The following is a 22,417-nucleotide window of genomic DNA, read 5'->3' as shown; positions in this document are numbered from 1 at the left end:
AAGGTTTGCTTGAAAGTGTTACGGTTTTAACTTAGCCTTGAAAAGTTAGGTGTTGGGTTTTAGTTTAGCTAGTGAAAAACTAGTGTAAAAGGTTTTGGCTGAGCCTAGTAAAAGTCATTGTAAAGCTTGGTGAAAGCTTGTGAATTTCACCTGTTCTTAGTGGATTTGTTGGGAAAATCCTTGGTTGGATAATCAAGGTAGTGGATGTAGGTCTTGGACTGAACCACTCTAAATTGTGCTATCTTGTTTACTCTGTTTTTATTTTATTTTCTTTCCTTCATTTGTCTCACCTTTGTCTACACTTAGAGACAATTTTTGAAAGAGCCAAATTGTGCTATTCAACCCCCCTCTAGCACATATTATTGGGACCAACACGTGGTATCAGAGCTAGTTCCCTGTTATTAAGGTTTATCACCCTTTGGGAGGATCCAAATGGCTCAACAAAAATCCATAGTTATTGAGGGATAATCAACAAAGCAACCACCTCTGTTTGATGGCTCTATTTATCCTTATTGGAGCACTAGGATGTCAATTTACATTAGAGCTATAGATTATGAAATGTGGGACATCATAACTGATGGACCTTTTATTCCTTTAACCTTAAATGTAATTACAAACGAGATGATGCTTAGACCAAGGTCTGAATGGACCAAGGCTGAAACTAAGAAAGTCCAAACAAATTTTAAGGCCATCAACACATTGCATTGTGCCTTGACCCCCACTGAATTCAACAAAGTCTCAAGCTGTACAACAGCTAAGCAAGTATGGGATAAACTTAGAATAATCCATAAAAGGGACTTCACAAGTCAAGGAGTCCAAAATTGCCCTCTTGACACATAACTATGAAATGTTCAAAATGGAGCCTGGTGAAGACATCACCAGCATGCTAGATGGATTTACAACTATCACAAATAAATTGAGTCAGCTAGGCAAACCAATACCCGAGCATGAAATAGTTAAAAGACTTCTTAGAAGCCTACCAAAAAATTGGAAGCCTAAAGTGACTACAATTCAAGAGGCCAAGGACCTAAATGTTATCACCTTAGATGAGATTTGTGGTTCTCTCCTTACACATAAGCTGGATCTTAAAGAAGAAGAAGAAGAAGAAGATAGAAGGGATGCAAAGGAAAATAAAAAGAGCATTGCACTTAAAGCCAACATCCTTGAAGAAAAGTTGGAAGAATTATCATGTGATGATGATGAAGAGTTAGCTCTGGTTGCAAGAAAATTCAAAAAGCTTATGGGAAGAAGAATCTGAAGGCTAGCTAGAAGAGGGTTTAGAAAAAATCAAGGTGCTTCATGGAAAATCAGAAACAAAAATGATTCCAAACAAAAAGAGGAGTTGATCTGCTACGAATGCAAGAAACCTGGTCACTTCAAGTCCTAATGTCCATTGCTGAAAGATGGGACACCAAAGAAAAATAGGAAATCCAAGAAAGCAATGATGGCTGTTGCATGGTCGGACAGTGACACATCAAGCTCTGACGTTGAAGATGAAAAATTTGAGGAAAGAGCAAACCTCTGCTTGATGGCACAAGGTGATGAAGCAGAGGTATCCTCATCCCTTGTGATATCTCGCTTGATGATTTACAAGATGAGCATGATAGTCTTTGTGATGAATTTGAAATTTTTTTTTCAAAATATAAGATTCTAAAGAAAAAGGATACATCTCTCGAAAATGATTTGGAAAAAGTGAGACAAGAGTTCAATTCTGTTTTTGAGGGAAGAAATTTCCTGCAAGTTGAGTTAGAATACTCAAAAACAGATTTTGAAGCTTTAAAGCTAAAGCTGGAAACTAAATCTGAAACTTTGCAAAAATTACTTGATGAAAACACAGCTCTCAAATGTTTAAAAATGAAACTCCAAAAAGAAATGCATAGCATAAGAAGAATTCTGCTTTTGCATCATCTAGATGTTATAGTTGTGGAAAACATGGACATAAATCATATGACTGCTTTAAGAGAAGTAACCTGCAGAAAGTTAAAAAAATTTGGGTCCCTAAAGGATCCTATATTGCAACTAACTCTCAAGGACCCATCAAAGTATGGGTACCTATAAAGAAAAATTGTAACTTTGGTTGTAGGTTGAGCTACACTTAAAGGAGACATGTTCAAGAGCTCAACTCAAGAAGAAGCAGCCTTGGTACATGGACAGTGGCTGCTCACGACATATGACTAGAGATGAAATGTTATTTGCTTAGCTGGATAAAAGAAAAAGAGGTACTATATCCTTTGGTGATGATTCTAAAGGTAGAATTCATGGGATAAGTACGGTTGGTAAGAACTCCCAAACTCAAATTAGTCATGTGTTATTAGTAAAGGGCTTAAAGCATAATTTATTGAGTATTAGTTCATTATGTGACAAAGGATTTAAAGTATGTTTTGATTCAAATAAGTGTGAAGTAATAGACTTAGGTACAAATAAGGTCTCATTTATAAGAAAAAGATTAAAGAATATGTATGTTGATTTCTTGAGGATCTCGAAATAAATAGTGAAATATGCCTTGTTGGAAATGCTGAAAATGACAGCTGGTTATGGCATAGGAGATTAGGACATGTAAGCTTGCATACTATGTCAAAATTGATTAGAAAGAACTTAGTTGTTGGGCTGCCAGATTTAAAATTTGAAAATGAGAAAATATGTGATGCTTGCCAACTAGGAAAACAAGTTAGAACATCCTTCAAGACTAACAAGATTGTGTCAACATCTAGACGTCTTGAATTATTACATATTGATCTATTTGGTTCAATAAGCACAACTAGTTTAGGAGGAAAATCTTATGGCTTTGTAATAGTTGATGACTACTCTAGATATACTTGGGTTTATTTTCTTGCTCATAAGAATGATGCACTATCAACTTTTATAAGTCATTGTAGGAAAGTGGAGAATGAAAAAGGACTAGCCATAGTTAGCATAAGGAGTGATCATGGAGGAGAATTTGAAAATGATGAATTTGAAGAATTTGGCAATGAAAAGGGGTTAGATCACAATTTCTTTGCACCTTGAACACCCTAGCAAAATGGAGTTGTAGAAAGGAAAAATGGAACCTCAAAAGAAATGGCTAGGACTATGCTATGTGAAAATAACTTACCAAAATATTTTTGGGCTGAGGTAGTGAACACAGCAGCTTATATACTTAATAGAGTCTCAATAAGACCCATGATATCTAAGACACCATATGAACTTTACAAGGGTAGGAAACCAAACATTTCTCACCTTAAGAGCTTTGGCTATAAATGTTTTGTATTGAATAATGGTAAATAGCCCTTAGGAAAGTTTGATGCAATAAGTGATGAGGCAATATTCTTAGGATATGCATTAAACTCCAAGGCTTATAGAGTTTTCAACAAAAAGACTCTAAATGTTGAAGAATTGATCCACGTAGTTTTTGATGAGTCGAATACTTTACAAAAGGAAATTTATGTTGATGTAGAAATTCTAGAAAAACAAATGGAAGAAATAAGCTTAGAGAACAAGAAAATAATGAAGAAAGCTCACCTAGAAGAGAAGATGAAACTAAATCTCTAGAAGATTTGCAAAGAACAGAAAATCAGCATAGTGATCTTCCAAGGAGTTGGAGATTTGTAAGAGATCATCCACAAGATCAAATAATAGGTGATATTTCTCAAGTAGTTAGAACTAGGAGAGCAACTAGGGAGACTTGTGAGTTTTCAGCCTTCATATCACAAATTGAATCTAAAAACTTTGAAGAAGCTGAAAATGAGGAAAGTTGGATAATGGCCATGCAAAAGAAACTTGACCAGTTCAAAAGAAATCATATATGGTCACTAGTACTGTGAGACCCTGTCAAGCTCGATTAAAAAAAAACGGTATTGTACCGAGTGGTACAACTAAGTTAAATAGAGCCTTGAACTAGTTCAAATAGAAATTCTAAGAGGAATTTGAAAATTTTAAAACCAATAGAATGACTTAGAATAGTGATTTGGAGTTCAAGGTCCAGTTTGGAGTCCATTAGAAAATTGACCAATTAGGGACAAAACGGTCATTTTACCATTTGATGATAAAATTGAGATTTTTAGCCAAGATTTGATCACATTTGACCAAGAATAATTATATGAAATATAATTATGATTATTGGAGTATAAAATGATGTTTAGCAATGAAAAATTGTGATTCTCGATATTTATGGAGCACAAGGGCAAAATGGTAATTTTGCCACTAAAGGACTAAAAGAAAATTTTTTTAAACAATTTTTGCCCCATTTGGTTAATATTGATCAATATTAGTGTTATTTTAGGTTGAAAAGAAGAAATAATGAGATTTCGGTACATTTCGGAGTAAAAGGGCAAAATAGTAATTTTTTCGCCAAGGGGCAAATCGGTAAATTTTTCACCCCAGCACTTGTCAAGACCAAGGGATTTTAATTGTGGTAGGATTGGATAAATACCAGAATATTTGTGGTGGAAAATTAAGAAGAAAAAGTCAAAAAGTTAAAAATTGGGCATATAAGCATGTGACACATGGCATGCTTGATTATTTTATTATTTTCTATAGAAATCAGCCCATTAAATCCCCAATTCCCTCACCATATTCGGCCTAGGCATCCAGCAACAAGAAAAAAGGAAGAACAAAAGGAAAAACAAGAAAACCTAGGTGGAAATTCAAAGAAAAAGTGAAGAAATCAAGGAAACAAGCTAGGTAAGTTAAAATTTCTTTAATTCTCCTTGATACCTAGCTTACCCATGCTTTTGTTCTTGTTTTCCATGGTTGAATATTGAGTTATCATGATGAATTCAATTCTGAAAAATGGGTATGGAAGAGGAATTGTTGTTGGAATAATTTGATTTTAGACTATGTTAGTGTTTAGGGATAGTTAAGCATGGTTATGAACAAAAACACAAAAGAAATATTCAATTTCTCTAGGGTTCCTTGTTGGCCGAACCATGAGGGCTGAATATCAATGGGGGATTGTTTTTATTTCAAGGAAAATGGCATGAAAAATGATGAATTAAGGTGAAATGGTTATGTAGAAAAAAATTCGATGCTAGTACACCAAATGACCAAATTTTTTCTATAAGGAATTGTGAGGGTTCTAATGCTGAATTTGGCTTTATTTAAATGTATGTGGTAAATTAAGGTATTAGAGGAGAAATGAATTAATTTGGAGGTGATTTGGACACAATCGTCGATTAATCGGGTGATCGGTCGAATTTAATCGATACCGTGATTAAGCGATAATCGGACATATTTTTGCATTTACATATCAAGCATTAGTAGTTTAAATTAATTTATATCAATTTAGGGACAATATAGTAAATTCCTCGACTTTGTTATTTGTCAAGGTGGTGAGACGTCCGGAAAAGGCAAAGGAATTTCGCTTGAGGACTATTAGTCAGAGTTCACCCGGAATCCGGATTTTCGACACCTGTGAGTGGACTGCCTATCAAAATTTTTTTGGGAATATCACTATTTTGAACAAAGTGTTTGAATGATTTTATGCAATTTTTCATGAAAATGAATGCCTTGGGAACAAGCTTTTGAAAAAAAGGTTTATGTTATGAAATGTGGTTATTATGGATTTCTATGTGGCTGCATTATGTTGATATACATATATGCTTGAATATAATGTTGTGTAATTATGTTGACTCGGCTATGTGCGAATAGGGAGTGCGCATAAGCTGAGGATGACCCGGTTATGTGCGAGTATGGAGTGCGCATAACCCGGTGATGACCCGGTTATGTGCGAGTAGGGAGTGCGCATAACCCGGTGTTGACCTAGCCATGTGCGAGTAGGGAGTGCGCATGAGCTGGTGATGATGATGATGGGTATATATATATACATATGTAAATGTGTGTGCTATAGCAAATTGATGGACAATGATTTATGGTTGTAATGTACGTGAAATTTGACACATTGTACTTTGAGAATTTTCATGAATTTTATGTTGATTTTATTAGTTTAGCAAGATGGCTTTTTGTTGAGTGAGGAAAAATGCTTCTCTTGTTGCTCCGTTTTCGCTGCAGCGAGAAACTCTCAGGTTTGGAGGGGTTTTAAATAGGAATGAACTAAATTGCATTGTTTTGAAACAAGTGCTTCATGATTTTAAATTCTCCCTAATTGTTGCTTGTTCCCTTCCTTGTTCACTCACTGAGTATTGTACTCACGTTTAATAAAAATTCATGTTTTCAGATCAGGTGACTGTTGGACCCTAGATCGAGAAGTCCCCGTAGTGCATCTCTTGGGTATATGTTTGGCATTCGATAGTAATCCCTTTTAATTGTAAATGTCTCCGCTGGAAGTCATGGGTCCTTTTGTGTTATGAATACAATCTAACAATGTGAATATGTGTATGCAATGTAAATTGCTAAATACATGACTGGTATAGTGCATGTATATTATTATCGATAATGCCACTGTGTTTTGGCTATGTTCACACCCGGGAAAAGGTGTGTGTGTATGCATGATATGATAGATTTGTTAAGCAAAGGTAAATGGATAGGCTTGCTTGGGCTTAGTGAGCTATGCTCATTGAGCTCATGCGCCGGTCATGGCCCGGGAAATTGGGTCGTGACAATGTTGGTATCAGAGCTCTAGGTTTGTCTAGGTCCTAGGGCTTTCACTTGTTGGTCCAGCGGAGTGTCGGGTCTTTATATGGGAACTTCGGTTGTGAAGTGTGAACCGCGGCACATTTTACGACCAAGGGACCGCATAGATTCCCAATCTTAGAAACCACCTTATCTCTTTAACTATGGTTAATGACAGGTGTTTGCTCTTGTCTAGGTAAGAATGCCACCTAAGACACGGGCCACCTTAAGACAATTTAGGGAGCAAGATGCCCCTATTGAGATGACTAATAGGCCACGGACACCCACCCGTAGGGGGCGAGGTAAACGTGGCAAGGTTGCTAGGCCGGTGAGAGCGAGTACGCCTGTGAATAGGAGAGATGAGGGACAGCCCTTAGGTGATACTGTTAGGGCACCGGCTAGAGGCATTACTGTTGAGGACTTGGCGATGGGTCTGTAGGGAGTCAATCGGGTTGTAAAAATCATGGCAGCCCGTATGGAGGATATACAGGAGATAGTAGAGGGGAGACATGTGGAGCAAGAGTCCTCTAGTTCCCCAGGTCAGACAGACCGCCAACCTCTCGAGGGTGACAGAGGTCAGATGGAGGTTTCACTCACTGACTTTCTGAAGCTTAAGCCTCCCTTATTTACAGGGTCAAATGTATCGGAGAAGATTTGTAATGCTATGGGGTGTTCTAGCTTTAGGTTAGTGGAGCTAGTAGCTTTTCAAGTGAAGGATGTAGCACAAGAATGGTATGACTCCTTGCGAAGGGGTAGGTCCATAGATGCTACACCACTAACTTGGAGTGAATTTAGTACAACCTTCCTAGATCAATTTTTATCGCACAGTGGGTGAAATGCCCGAGCCAGAGAGTTTGAGGCATTGGTGCAGACTCCGGGCATGACGGTGTCGGAGTATGATATAAAATTTACGCAGCTGTCTCGGTATGCACCTTACTTGGTTTCCACAAAGGAGATGAAAATCCAAAGGTTTGTTGATGGATTAGTGGAACCATTGTTTCAGGCTGTGGCCTCCCGAGATTTCAACACTTACTCTGCGGCCGTGGATTGTGCTCAACGAATTGAAATGAGGACCAGTGAGAGTAGGGTTGTGAGGGATAGAGCAAAAAGGGTCAAAACAGAGGGTTATCAAGGCCACAGAGATTTCAGTAGTGGTGGTTCATTTTTTTGCCGTTAGGGTCCACAAAGGGACTCACGATTACCCCAGCAGGGGAGTGACTCGCCTAGTGCTAGTATTGTGGTGGGACAAAGAACCTTCAGTGTTGGAAGACAGCAAGATATGAGGCAAGGAAGTCAACTTATCCTTCCTTGCCATACTTGTGGGGGACCACATAGAGGAAGATGCTTTCGTGCTACGGGAGTTTGTTTCAGGTGTGGTCAACTTGGGCATATTAAGAGGGATTGTACGATGGCTCATCAATCACAAGATTCTGCTCGTGGTTCCACCTAGCCAGCTTCGTTTGCTCCTTCAGTCGCCGCCTCGTCTGATAGGAAAGCTAGTGGATCCAAAGATCGAGGTGCTGGTACTTCCTCTCAAGGCAGGTCATCTGGATCCAGACATCAGAGTTTTGTTGGTGGAGGCCAAGCGAGGGTGTATGCTATAACTCCCTAAGAGGCCCGGACCTCAAATGCAGTGGTCTCAAGTATTTTTCCTATCTGTGATATGAATGCTTGGGTGTTGTTTGAGCCTGGTTTAACCCATCTGCTTAATTCTACATGTTTTGCACATCGATTGAGTAAGAATCGTGTTGGGAGAGAAGAATACTTGGTGGTACCTACTCCTTTAAAGGAGATATTTGTGGCCGAGTGGGAATATGAGTCTTGTGTAGTGTAAGTCAAGGACAAAGACACTTCGGTGAATCTAGTGGTGCTAGACACCTTAGACTTTGATGTAATCTTGGGGATGGATTGGTTATCATCCTGCCATGCTAGTGTGGACTGCTATCATAAATTGGTTAGATTTGATTTCCCCGGTGAACCATCATTTAGTATTCAGGGGGATAGGAGTAATGCTCCAACCAATTTGATATCGGTCATATCTGTAAGAAGATTATTACGACAGGGTTGTATAGGTTACTTGGCTGTTGTAAAAGATACTCAGGCGAAGATTGGAGATGTAACTCAAGTGTCGATGGTGAAGGAGTTCGTGGATGTATTTCCTGAGGAGCTACCAGGTTTGCCTCCTGAACGGGAGATTGAGTTTTGCATAGATTTGATTCCCGACACTAGACCTATATCCATACCCCCATATAGAATGGCACCTGCAGAGCTTAAAGAGCTTAAGGATCAGTTGGAGGATTTGTCGGATAAAGGTTTCATACGACCTAGTGTATCCCCATGGGGAGCACCAGTGTTATTTGTGAAGAAGAAAGATGGGTCACTTAGGCTGTGCATTGATTATCGACAGCTTAATAAAGTGATGGTGAAGAATAAATATCCTCTCCCAAGGATAGATGATTTATTTGATCAACTACAAGGAGCACAATGTTTTTCTAAGATAGATCTGCGATCTGGGTACCATCAGTTGAGAATCCGGAACGAAGATATATCCAAGACCGCATTTCGCACAAGATATGGGCACTATGAGTTCTTAGTGATGTCATTTGGGCTCACGAATACTCTTGCAGCCTTTATGGATTCCATGAATCGAGTGTTCAAACCTTATTTGGATAATTTTGTAGTGGTGTTTATTGATGACATTTTGATATATTCAAAGAGTCGAGAGGAGCATGAGCAGCATCTTAAGATAGTGCTCCAAATTTTGAGAGAACATCGATTGTATGCTAAGTTCTCCAAGTGTGAGTTTTGGCTCGAAAGTGTTGCATTCTTGGGGCATGTGGTATCTAAGGAGGGGATACGAGTTAATACAAAGAAAATTGAAGCAGTGGAAAAATGGCCAAGGCCAACATCAGTTACGGAGATTAGAAGCTTTGTGGGTTTAGCTGGCTATTATCATCGCTTTGTGAAGGACTTCTCCAAAATAGTTGCCCCTTTGACTAAGCTGACATGTAAAGATATAAAATTTGAGTGGTCTGATGCTTGTGAGAATAGTTTTGAGAAGCTTAAGGCATGTCTCACCACAGCTCCAGTGTTAAGCCTGCCGCAAGGCACAGGGGGTTATACGGTGTTTTGTGATGCATCGGGGGTTGGTTTAGGATGTGTATTGATGCAACATGGGAAGATGATTGCGTATGCATCTAGGCAACTTAAAAGGCATGAGCAGAATTACCCCATACACGATTTGGAAATGGCAGCAATCGTGTTTGCCTTAAAGATTTGGATACATTATTTGTATGGTGAGACTTGCGAGATATACACGGACCACAAAAGTCTGAAGTATATATTTCAGCAGAGGGATCTTAACTTACGGCAACGTAGATGGATGGAGTTGCTAAAGGATTATGATTGTACTATTCTTTATCATCCCGGTAAGGCCAATGTAGTGGCAGATGCCTTGAGTCGAAAATCAATGGGAAGCTTGGCACATATTTCCATTGATAGGAGATCTTTGGTTAGAGAGATCCATAGCTTGGGAGACATAGGTGTGCGTTTGGAAGTTGCGGAGACAAATGCTTTGCTAGCACACTTTAGAGTGAGGCCTATTTTAATGGACAAGATTAAAGAAGCACAAAGTAAAGATGAGTTTGTGATTAAGGCCTTAGAGGATCCTCGGGGTAAGAAAGGAAAAATGTTTACTAAAGGCACAGATGGAGTACTGAGGTATGGAACCGACTTTATGTGCCTGATGGTGACGGGTTGAGGAGAGAAATATTGGAGGAAGCTCACATCGCAGCTTATGTGGTACATCCAGGGGCTACAAAAATGTATTAAGATTTGAAAGAGGTGTATTGGTGGGAAGGACTTAAGAGAGATGTAGCTGAGTTTGTCTCCAAGTGCCTGGTTTGTCAGCAGGTTAAGGCCGAGCATCAAAAGCCTGCAGGGCTACTACAGCCATTACAAGTACCCAAGTGGAAGTGGGAACATATTGCTATGGACTTTGTAACGGGTTTGCCTCGAACCAGTGGGGGATATGATTCAATTTGGATAGTAGTGGACCGGTTAACAAAGTCAGCTCATTTTCTTCCGGTTAAGACTACTTATGGGGCTGCCCAATATGCTCGAGTTTATGTGGATGAGATAGTGCGACTACATGGTATTCCCATTTCTATAGTATCTGATAGAGGAGCTCAGTTTACTAGTAGGTTTTGGGGAAAGTTGCAAGAAGCATTGGGCACTAAGTTGGATTTCAGCACAGCTTTCCACCCTCAGACTGATGGACAATCTGAACGGACCATACAGACATTGGAGGATATGTTGAGGGCTTGTGTGATAGACCTTGGTGTCAAGTGGGAACAATATCTACCCTTAGTGGAATTTGCCTACAACAACAGTTTCCAAACTAGCATCCAAATGGCACCATTTGAGGCCTTATATGGACGAAGATGTAGGTCACCCATTGGATGGCTAGAGGTGGGAGAAAGGAAACTTTTCGGGCCTGAATTGGTGCAGGATGCAACCGAGAAAATACACATGATCCGTCAGAAGATGTTTACAGCACAAAGTAGACAGAAATCATATGCTGATAACCGACGGAGAGACTTGGAGTTCCAAGTAGGAGATCATGTATTTTTGAAAGTTTCGCCAACTAAAGGGGTAATGAGGTTTGGCAAGAAAGGGAAGTTAAGTCCTCGGTATATAGGGCCATTCGAGATCTTAGAAAAGGTTGGAGCGGTGGCTTATCGTTTGGCATTACCGCCAGACCTTTCTAATATTCATCCCGTGTTTCATGTGTCCATGCTTAGGAAGTACAACCCATATCCATCACATGTAATACGGTATGAAACTATTCAGTTGCAAAATTATCTAACCTATGAGGAACAACCGGTAGCTATCCTTGATAGGCAAGTTAAAAAGCTCCGTTCAAAGGATGTAGCCTCAGTGAAAGTGTTGTGGCGGAATCACACTAGCGAGGAGGTAACGTGGGAAGCTGAGGATGAGATGCGGACAAAGCATCCACACCTCTTCGATATGTAAAGGTAAGCCACTCTACATTGAATTTAAATTCGGGGACCGAATTTTTATTAGTGGGCGAGAATGTGAGACCCTGTCAAGCTCGATTAAAAAAAAACGGTATTGTACAAAGTGGTACAACTAAGTTAAATAGAGCCTTGAACTAGTTCAAATAGAAATTCTAAGAGGAATTTGAAAATTTTAAAACCAATAGAATGACTTAGAATAGTGATTTGGAGTTCAAGGTCCAGTTTGGAGTTCATCAGAAAATTGACCAATTAGGGACAAAACGGTCATTTTACCATTTGATGATAAAATTGAGATTTTTAGCCAAGATTTGATCACATTTGACCAAGAATAATTATATGAAATATAATTATGATTATTGGAGTATAAAATGATGTTTAGCAATGAAAAATTGTGATTCTCGGTATTTATGGAGCACAAGGGCAAAATGGTAATTTTGCCACTAAAGGTCTAAACGAAAATTTTTTTAAACAATTTTTGCCCCATTTGGTTAATATTGATCAATATTAGTGTTATTTTAGGTTGAAAAGAAGAAATAATGAGATTCTGGTACATTTCGGAGTAAAAGGGCAAAATAGTAATTTTTTCGCCCCAGGGGCAAATCGATAAATTTTTCACCCCAGCTTTTGTCAAGACCAAGGGATTTTAATTGTGGTAGGATTGGATAAATACCAGAATATTTGTGGTTGAAAATTAAGAAGAAAAAGTCAAAAAGTTAAAAATTGGGCCAATAAGCATGTGACACATGGCATGCTTGATTATTTTATTATTTTCTATAGAAATCAGCCCATTAAATCCCCAATTCCCTCACCATATTCGGCCTAGGCATCCAGCAACAAGAAAAAAGGAAGAACAAAAGGAAAAACAAGAAAACCTAGGTGGAAATTCAAAGAAAAAGTGAAGAAATCGAGGAAACAAGCTAGGTAAGTTAAAATTTCTTTAATTCTCCTTGATACCTAGCTTACCCATGCTTTTGTTCTTGTTTTCCATGGTTGAATATTGAGTTATCATGATGAATTCAATTCTGAAAAATGGGTATGGAAGAGGAATTGTTGTTGGAATAATTTGATTTTAGACTATGTTAGTGTTTAGGGATAGTTAAGCATGGTTATGAACAAAAACACAAAAGAAATATTCAATTTCTCTAGGGTTCCTTGTTGGCCGAACCATGAGGGCTGAATATCAATGGGGGATTGTTTTTATTTCAAGGAAAATGGCATGAAAAATGATGAATTAAGGTGAAATGGTTATGTAGAAAAAAATTCGATGCTAGTACACCAAATGACCAAATTTTTTCTATAAGGAATTGTGAGGGTTCTAATGCTGAATTTGGCTTTATTTAAATGTATGTGGTAAATTAAGGTATTAGAGGAGAAATGAATTAATTTGGAGGTGATTTGGACACAATCGCCGATTAATCGGGTGATCGGTCGAATTTAATCGATACCGTGATTAAGCGATAATCGGACATATTTTTGCATTTACATATCAAGCATTAGTAGTTTAAATTAATTTATAACAATTTAGGGACAACATAGTAAATTCCTCGACTTTGTTATTTGTCAAGGTGGTGAGACGTCCGAAAAAGGCAAAGGAATTTCGCCTGAGGACTATTAGTCAGAGTTCACCCGGAATCCGGATTTTCGACACCTGTGAGTGGACTGCCTATCAAAATTGTTTTGGGAATATGACTATTTTGAACAAAGTGTTTGAATGATTTTATGCAATTTTTCATGAAAATGAATGCCTTCGGAACAAGCTTTTGAAAAAAAGGTTTATGTTATGAAATGTGGTTATTATGGATTTCTATGTGGCTGCATTATGTTGATATACATATATGCTTGAATATAATGTTGTGTAATTATGTTGACTCGGCTATGTGCGAGTAGGGAGTGGGCATAAGCTGAGGATGACCCGGTTATGTGCGAGTATGGAGTGCGCATAACCCGGTGATGACCCGATTATGTGCGAGTAGGGAGTGCGCATAACCCGGTGTTGACCCAGCCATGTGCGAGTAGGGAGTGCGCATGAGCTGGTGATGATGATGATGATGATGAGCTGGTGATGATGATGATGGGTTGGTGAGATGATGATGATGGGTATATATATATACATATGTAAATGTGTGTGCTATAGCAAATTGATGGACAATGATTTATGGTTGTAATGTACGTGAAATTTGACACATTGTACTTTGAGAATTTTCATGAATTTTATGTTGATTTTATTAGTTTAGCAAGATGGCTTTTTGTTGAGTGAGGAAAAATGCTTCTCTTGTTGCTCCGTTTTCGCTGCAGCGAGAAACTCTCGGGTTTGGAGGGGTTTTAAATAGGAATGAACTAAATTGCATTGTTTTGAAACAAGTGCTTCATGATTTTAAATTCTCCCTAATTTTTGCTTGTTCCCTTCCTTGTTCACTCACTGAGTATTGTAGTCACGTTTTATAAAAATTCATGTTTTTAGATCAGGTGACTGTTGGACCCTAGATCGAGGAGTCCCCGTAGTGCATCTCTTGGGTATGTGTTTGGCATTCGATAGTAATCACTTTTAATTGTAAATGTCTCCGCTGGAAGTCATGGGTCCTTTTGTGTTATGAATACAATCTAACAATGTGAATATGTGTATGCAATGTAAATTGCTAAATACATGACTGGTATAGTGCATGTGTATTATTATCGATAATGCCATTGTGTTTTGGCTATGTTCACACCCGGGAAAAGGTGTGTGTGTATGCATGATATGATAGATTTGTTAAGCAAAGGTAAATGGATAGGCTTGCTTGGGCTTAGTGAGCTATGCTTATTGAGCTCATGCGCCGGTCATGGCCCGGGAAATTGGGTCGTGACAAGTACCTAGACCTTCAAATCAGCCAATTGTTGGCACAAAATGGGTGTTTAGAAATAAGGTAGATGAGTAAGGAAATGTAGTTAGAAATAAAGCTAAGTTAGTAGCCCAAGGATACAACCAAGAGAAAAGAATAGATTATGATGAAACCTTTGCACCCGTTGCTAGGATTGAAGCCATAAGGTTGTTGTTAGCTTTTGCATGCTTCATGAATTTGAAATTGTACCAAATGGATATAAAAAGTTCTCTTTTAAATGGATTCATTCAAAAGGAAGTGTATGTTGAACAACCACCAAGTTTTGAAGATTTTGAAACACCAGATCATGTTTTCAAACTCCATAAAGCCTTGTATAGATTGAAACAAGCTCCTAGAGCTTGGTATGAAAGGCTTTCAAAATTTCTAGTTGAAAAAGGTTATGTTAAAGGCAGCATTAATACTACATTGTTCATTAAAAGATACTTGAATGATTTAATTATTATACAAATATATGTGGATGGCATTGTATTTGGTGCGACTAATGAGGCTTTATGCAAGAACTTTGTAAAGAAATGCAGGGTGAATTTGAGATGAGCATGATGGGAGAGCTGACGTACTTTCTTGGTCTTCAAATTAAACAAAGTGAGGAAGGAATCTTTATCAACAAAGAAAGATACACTCAAGATATGCTCAAAAAGTTCGATATGCTGAAGCTGAAACCAATCTCCACACCAATGAGTCCATCCACTAAACTTGATTCTGATGAGAAAGGAAAAAGTATTGATCAAAAGCTCTATAGAGGTATGATCGGATCACTTCTCTACTTAACAGCAAGCAGACTAGATATTCAGTTTAGTGTGTGTTTATGTGCTAGATTTTAGTCACAACCTAAAGAATCACACCTAACAGCTATTAAGAGAATTTTTATATACCTCTTAGAAACTCAAAATTTAGGATTATGGTATTCTAGAGAATCATCATTTGATCTTGTAGCCTATTTGGATGCAGACTTTGCATGAATGCAGACTTTGCAGGAATCAAAACTGATAGAAAAAGTATTAGTGGGACATGCCAATTTCTAGGAAATATGCTAGTATCTTGGTCAAGTAAGAAACAAAATTCTGTAGCACTTTCAATAGCTGAACCAAAGTATATTTCTCTAGGTAGTTGTTGTGCTCAGATTTTATGGATAAAACAATAACTAAGAGATATTGAAATTAAAGTTCATAATGTACCAATCTTCTATGACAACACAAGTGCAATCAATATATCTAAAACTCCAGTGCAGCATTCAAGGACAAAGCACATTGAGAGTAGACATCATTTTATTAGAGACCATGTATTGAAAAATGACATTAAGATTGAATTTGTGAATACTTGGCATCAATTAGCATATATTTTTACAAAACCACTAAATGAAGAGAGATTCTGTGAAATTAGAAGAAATTTAGGTATGATTAGTCTGCAAGAGTTATAAGAAAATTTTCTGATTCATGCACCTGAAACAGATTGCATTTAGTCAACTAAGGTGAATCTTAGTCAACTAAGAGTGCTCTGTTAGCCTTAAATAATAAGACTCAGTTAATTAAATGAAGAAAGAATAAAAGAATGTGTACCGGGTAATAAAGAAAAGAAGAAAAGCCACCTAAAGTGAATAACCAAAATTTAGAAGGAGTTTTGAAATTTTGAGAAAATGGAATAGGGCAATATTTAAGGGGGAGGTGGACGGTTCTTCTAGAAATTAATTGCTGACAACTTCTCTTTTTCTCTCCCCTAAAACCCAAGCCTCTGAAACTAAAACCCATTTCTTCACATTTTCCTATAAAATCGATTCAAACCCTTGCCATTTAGACAAAACCCCAGTCAAAAAAATTCTTGATTTAAAATGAGAAAAACCTCACAGAGTAAAGAAATCATTGAAAAGAAGAAAGGAAAAAGGCCACTAGAAGAAGGGTTTGAAGTGGAAATACTGAAGAAGAAACAGAAAATAGCGTCTGCTTCAGTGAAAAAGATATTTGAGAAATTGAAAGAAAAGAAGCAGAAAACAGAAAAGACGAAAGACAAAGAATCCACACTCAATAGAGGTACTAGCTCTTCTTCTTCTAAGTTCAGAAATAAGATGCATGAACTAAGGTTTAGAAAAATTGAGAATGCACCAATTACTTGTGGCAAATATATTAACTGGAAGAGTTTTGATGAGAATTTAGAAATTTAGACTAGTTTATCCGACTATTTTGATGAACTGAAACTGAAAGGATATAGCACTTTTAAGAATAGATCTTACAGTGCAAGTCTGGTAAAGGAGTTCTATTTCAACATTACTTTAGGAGAAAAAGAATTAGAGGATTCTGATGACTATGTCGAAAATAGTATGAATGTGTATTTGAATGGAAAAGAATTTGTTGTCACTGCTGATGGTTTAGGTAGCTTACTGAAAATCGAGTGTGGAAAGGGTGAGTATGAGTTCCCAGAGAAATAGGATCCCTCATCATTATGGGAAATCATCACCGAGAGGAAGGAAAAGTATTCTTCAAAGAGCAATTTCGGTCTAATAATCAGCCCCTAGATAAGGATTTTGCACTACTTTGTAGCAGCATCAGCCAGGGCAGAAGTGGAAGTTTAAGTTACATCAGCCTTCAGGATCTTTGGCTGATGGAACATGCTTTCAATGGGGTTGCTCTTAATGTAGGTAGGTTCATGATTGAAAAGATGAGAGGATCTTGCAAACTTGATAAAGTCAACCTACCTTATGGAAATGTCATCACATCTCTTGTACGGAAAAAGGGAGTTTGGGCCAAGATGTATGAAATGGACATGGTGAAGACCAGAGATCAAGCCATTTACTATGGCAGTTTGATCAAAATGGGGTACAAGCTGGATGGAGAGAAATTCACTAAAACACCCAAAGTATCTACTATACCAGCATCAACCGAGGCACCATCCTCCCAATTCTCTAGTGAAATGATTTTTAATCTATTGATGAGGATAGATGGAAAGCTTACTGATCAAGGAGCTAGATTATAGAGAATTGAAGAGAAAGTTACTGCACTAGAAAATGAGATGAAAGGGAAAGAGAAGCCATCAAAACCTACTGCTGCAAATTCCTCTAAAACACTAAGTGCTTCACCAGCACAACAAGGTGCTGGAAGTTCAGGCTTGCAAATAGAAGGATCTGATCCTCATGGTGTAAGTTATGGTGCTCCAGTTAAAGGTCATGACCTAAAAGAGGAACAGCCAAGAAAAGCACCTTCACTTGAGTTACAAGATAAGGATGAATTTGATCAAGGTATCGAAGTGATTGCATCTGAGCAAGAAAATGCCCTTACTAAACCTCAACCTCAACCATCTCCTCCACACTCTGAAGAGGTTTCAATCATGAGTTTGTTCTAACAAATAGTTTAGGAGGAACAAGCTGAGAAAGGGGTAGTTAAGGAAAAAGCACAGAAAATAACATCTCCATCAGTTTCTAAAGTAAAAGTAAAATCTGGGAAAGAGACGCACAAAGTCACTATACCATCACAAGAGAAGGAAGCCACTAGAGTGCCATTGATGTGGAAGAAAACTATGGCCACAAAGATAATATTTCTCAAGAGAAGGAAGTCTTCTCGATTGGCAAAGAAATCCAAACAAGCTTCAGTCTTTTCTTTTCAGTATCTAGTCAATGTCTTTGACAAATCCTCACCAAAACCTTCCCCTAAAAAATCATCACCTCTAAGAAAACCCTCTCCTTTTCCTCTGAATCCTTTTTATGGCATTTAATCCTCACCCTCTAACACCTCAGATGACTAGAAACCCCTTGATTTGATGTTGACAAAAAAGGAGAGTAGAATGGCATACCCAGGGGTTTAGGAACCAGAGAATAAATTAAAAAAAAAAGTTAAGGTAGAGGAACCAGCACTTATCAGAAATGAACAAGGGGCATTTTAGGAATATTGACTGTTGTTTTTATTTTCCTGCTGGTTATGCCATAATGGGACTCGAACACTTAGTTTTAATTTTGTTATCTATATGGTTGTGTAACAAATGGATGCTGATGTGATTATGATGTTTGACTGTTGAAATTGAAGGTTGTTGATATTTTGCTATCCTTGGTATTTTTACTATTATTGACAAAATCTACTGCTGCATTAATATTGAATTATATGCTGACAATTAATTTTTGTGAGTAATTTTTGTTTGTGAATAGATATAGATATTGTTTATAATGTATCAGTAGAAACATAAATGATGAAGACAAAATATGATAAAAATTAATTGTTAACAGTTGCTAGATCTTTGATGAAAATTTATCAACTTACTGCTGAAAGTTTAATGACAATCTATTAATACTTACTTGCTACAAATCACTCTATATTGTTGCACGTATATATACTCTAAACATACAATTTCATTTTCTGTATATTAAGAAAAAAATTTGCTGGAACAAAGTAAGCAAAATATGCACACACTAAGGGAGAGCATATGCTTAGGGGCAGCAATCCTCATTTTCTGCAAAAACTAAAAAGAGTAAAAAGACACTATGCTATTAATAAAGGAATGTTTTTGTCACCATTAAAAAAGGGGAGATTGTTGGCTCCATTAGTTTTTGATGATAACAAAACATTCCCATTCATTTGTATCTAATACCTTTACTTAAGTGTGTAGGAAAATTAATGTATGAAATTAATAAATCAATCTTTCAAAGGGTATATCAAAAGAAAAAGGGAGATAAATATAATAAGACATGACTGCTTAACAAAGAAGAAGCTCATTAGTTGAATAAGGAAGAATGTTGGTTGAAGGATATTGAGAAACAAAACCAACTTAGTTGACCAAGAAATGGGCTAAGCTAAGTGCTTACCGCCAGAGACTTGGAGCAGAAAATAGAGACGACTTAGTTGATTAAAATATCTGTTAGTCGACAAAAAGCGTTCTGTCTGCAAGTTTGAAAACTGCACTAAAAGACAGAGTAACGGCTAGAACCGACTCTCAACTGTCTCCGACGGCTAGAAAACTGTGAAACTACCATCAGAGATGTTTCTCCAAGTATAAAAGGGTCTTCCAATAGTTAGAAAGGAGTTCTTGGAAGTTTTGAAGAGATTTGAGCCATTAAAAGCTGAAAAAAACCAGAAAATTTTCTCTTCACCTCACTGCACTTAATCCTCAAGGGAACTCCATTATGAGACATAACCCAGTTAATTGCATTAAAAAAGAGGGTGAGGGGGAGTCATTTCTTACAAGATATATAAAGATAGATTCTATGTAATATTCAAAGAAAAGATAATCTTTATTGCATTAATACATGTGAACATATGCAAACATATATGCATATATATATCCACCGCCTCCCCAGCTCATGTGCATTCCCCCCACATCGTGCACATAGCTGAAGTCATCGTGTGCATCCCTCCACATTGTGCACATATAATGTCGTCGTGTACATCCCCCCACATCGTGCACACGGGCAATATCATCATCCGCCTACCTCACCACCGTCATTAACGGCATGTGCATCCCCCCAAATCGTGCACACACACGGTTTTATCCATTGCACAATATTATCTACCAATTTACTATACATATATATATATATCAACATTATACCGAAACACATGGATTCATCACACTATCCATTTCACAACATAAAAACATTTCATAAGGGCTTGTTCCCAAGCACACTTTTTTTTTTTGAAAGAGAATTTGATAAATCATTTAAAATATTTGTCCAAATACATTCACATATCCAAAATAGTTTTGAAATGCAAGTTCACTTACCTGTCTTTGTTCATTCTTAAAGCAGCTCCAACTTCCACTAATGCCCTGAATGGTGATGTGGGGTTTCGATGGAGCCTATCACACATTAGCATTACAATCAACTCAATCACATAACCATAATTCTAAAAGCTATCTCCTAAATCATGTTCCACTATTATTCCTAACTAGCTTCCAACTACCATAAAGTGGCTATTTATTTGCACTATTATAATCACACCAAAATGAATAAACTACCTCAACTACAGAACACTCATAAATCTAACTGTTAATCATTCTCAACAACTAAAATATCAACTCAATTTTAATGCTCACCTTGCTAGATTTGCAATTAAATATCTCCTCAAGAATTCCCAAACTATTATAGAAGGTCTTTCTTTCTCTCTCTAAAATCTTAGTTAGTGAGAGAAAGTATTGATCTAAGACATTTCAAGGGTTTTAAGGTGAAAGAGTGAAAGAGCATAAGAGGTTCTATAAAAACAATGCACAAAAGCATGAAATGAAGGCTAACTTGAGAGAGTTATGGAAGCTTGAAGAGTACTCCCATGGAAGGTGAAGAAATGTGGGATGGGAGGAAAAAGAAGAAGATGAAGTATTGGAAATATGAGGAAGGTGCTGGAGAATGAAGATATTTATAGTTAAAGCTTATCCAATTGTTCATGAAATTACAATAATGCCCTTAGCAATGCCACTTGTCTTCCTCTTGTTCTTGTACAATCTTTTACACTTTTGACACTAGGGAAAGGCCCAAAATCCTCTAAAAGAGGTCCCTTAAGTAGCCTTCAAAAGTCCTAGCTTCAAAAACCCTAAAATCTTATTATTTGAGGAATTTACAATGAGGGTCGCGGCTCTCAATTTCTAAAGCCGCGGTGCTAAAACATTTTGCCAATTTTTGTTCTTCTAGTGCAGTTTTTTCACTTTGACAAAGATTTTGACCACCTTCTCGCTAGCACTAGGAAAAGTGGTAAACATCAAAGTTGTAGCCATGCCTCTTAGCTTTCCAATGGTCTAAAAATAATGTTATTTGAGTTTCTGTAGTTTGAGATATACTCGAAAAACCAAAACATATGCAAATAAGGCTACTATTCATTATGCACCTTTCTTCACCAATTAAAATTATTTTTGATCCTAGTCCTATAACGACATAAAATAGTTATAAGTAACATAAAACTAGCATCATTAGCTCAAATTAAACCTTTAAGCATAAGTTCCACCTCGAGTTACGTGTCTATGAAGGTCGAGGTTTCACATTGTCCCTCACTAAAAGAAATTCGATCCCCGAATTTAAATCGAACTATAAGGTAGCACACCTCTACATATTAAAAAGGTTTGGATACTTTGTCCAGATCTCCTCCTCGGCTTCCCATGTTACCTCTTCACTGGTGTGGTTTCTCCATAACTCATTTCCTAAGGCTATCTCTTTTGAACGAAGCTTTTTGACTTGTCTATCAAGGATAGCTACTAGTTCCTCCTCATATGTTAAATCATCTCTTAATTGGATGGTTTCATACTGTATTACGTGAGATGGATCTAGGTGATATTTTCTAAGCACTGACACATGGAACAAGGGGTGAATGTTCGAAAGGTCTGGCGGTAATGCCAAATGATATGCTACTACTCCAACCCTTTCTAAGATCTCGAAGGGTCCTATATACCGAGGGCTCAATTTTCCTTTCTTGTCGAACCTCATTACTCTTTTCGTTGGTGAAACCTTTAAGAATACATGATCTCCTACCTGAAACTCAAAGTCTCTTCGTCTGTTATCAACATATGATTTCTATCTATTTTGAGCTGACAACATCCTCTGCTGAATCATATGTATCTTTTCGATGGTGTCCTACACCTATTCAGACCCAAAAGTTTCCTTTCTTCCACTTTTAGCCATCCAATGGGTGATCTACATCTCCGTCCATATAATGCTTCAAATGGTGCCATCTGGATGCTAACTTGGAAATTGTTGTTGTAGGCAAACTCTACTAAGGGCAGATATTGATTCCATCTAACCCCAATGTCTATTACATAGGCCCTCAACATATCCTTCAATGTATGTATCATCCGTTCAGACTGTCCATTAGTTTGAGGGTGGAAAGTTGTGCTGAAGTCCAACTTAGTGCCCAACACTTCCTACAACTTTCCCCAAAACCTACTAGTAAACTGAGCTCCTATGTTAGATACTATAGAAATGGGGATACCATGCAGCCGCACTATCTCATCCACATAAATTCAAGCGTACTGAACAGCACCATACGTAGTCTTAATCGG

This window comes from Theobroma cacao, chromosome 3 (assembly GCF_053813885.1).
Source record: "Theobroma cacao isolate CCN51 chromosome 3, ASM5381388v1, whole genome shotgun sequence".
In the NCBI taxonomy this organism is placed as follows: Eukaryota; Viridiplantae; Streptophyta; class Magnoliopsida; order Malvales; family Malvaceae; genus Theobroma; species Theobroma cacao.
The sequence above is the reverse complement of the archived record's forward strand: the minus strand, read 5'-3'. Positions refer to the sequence as shown.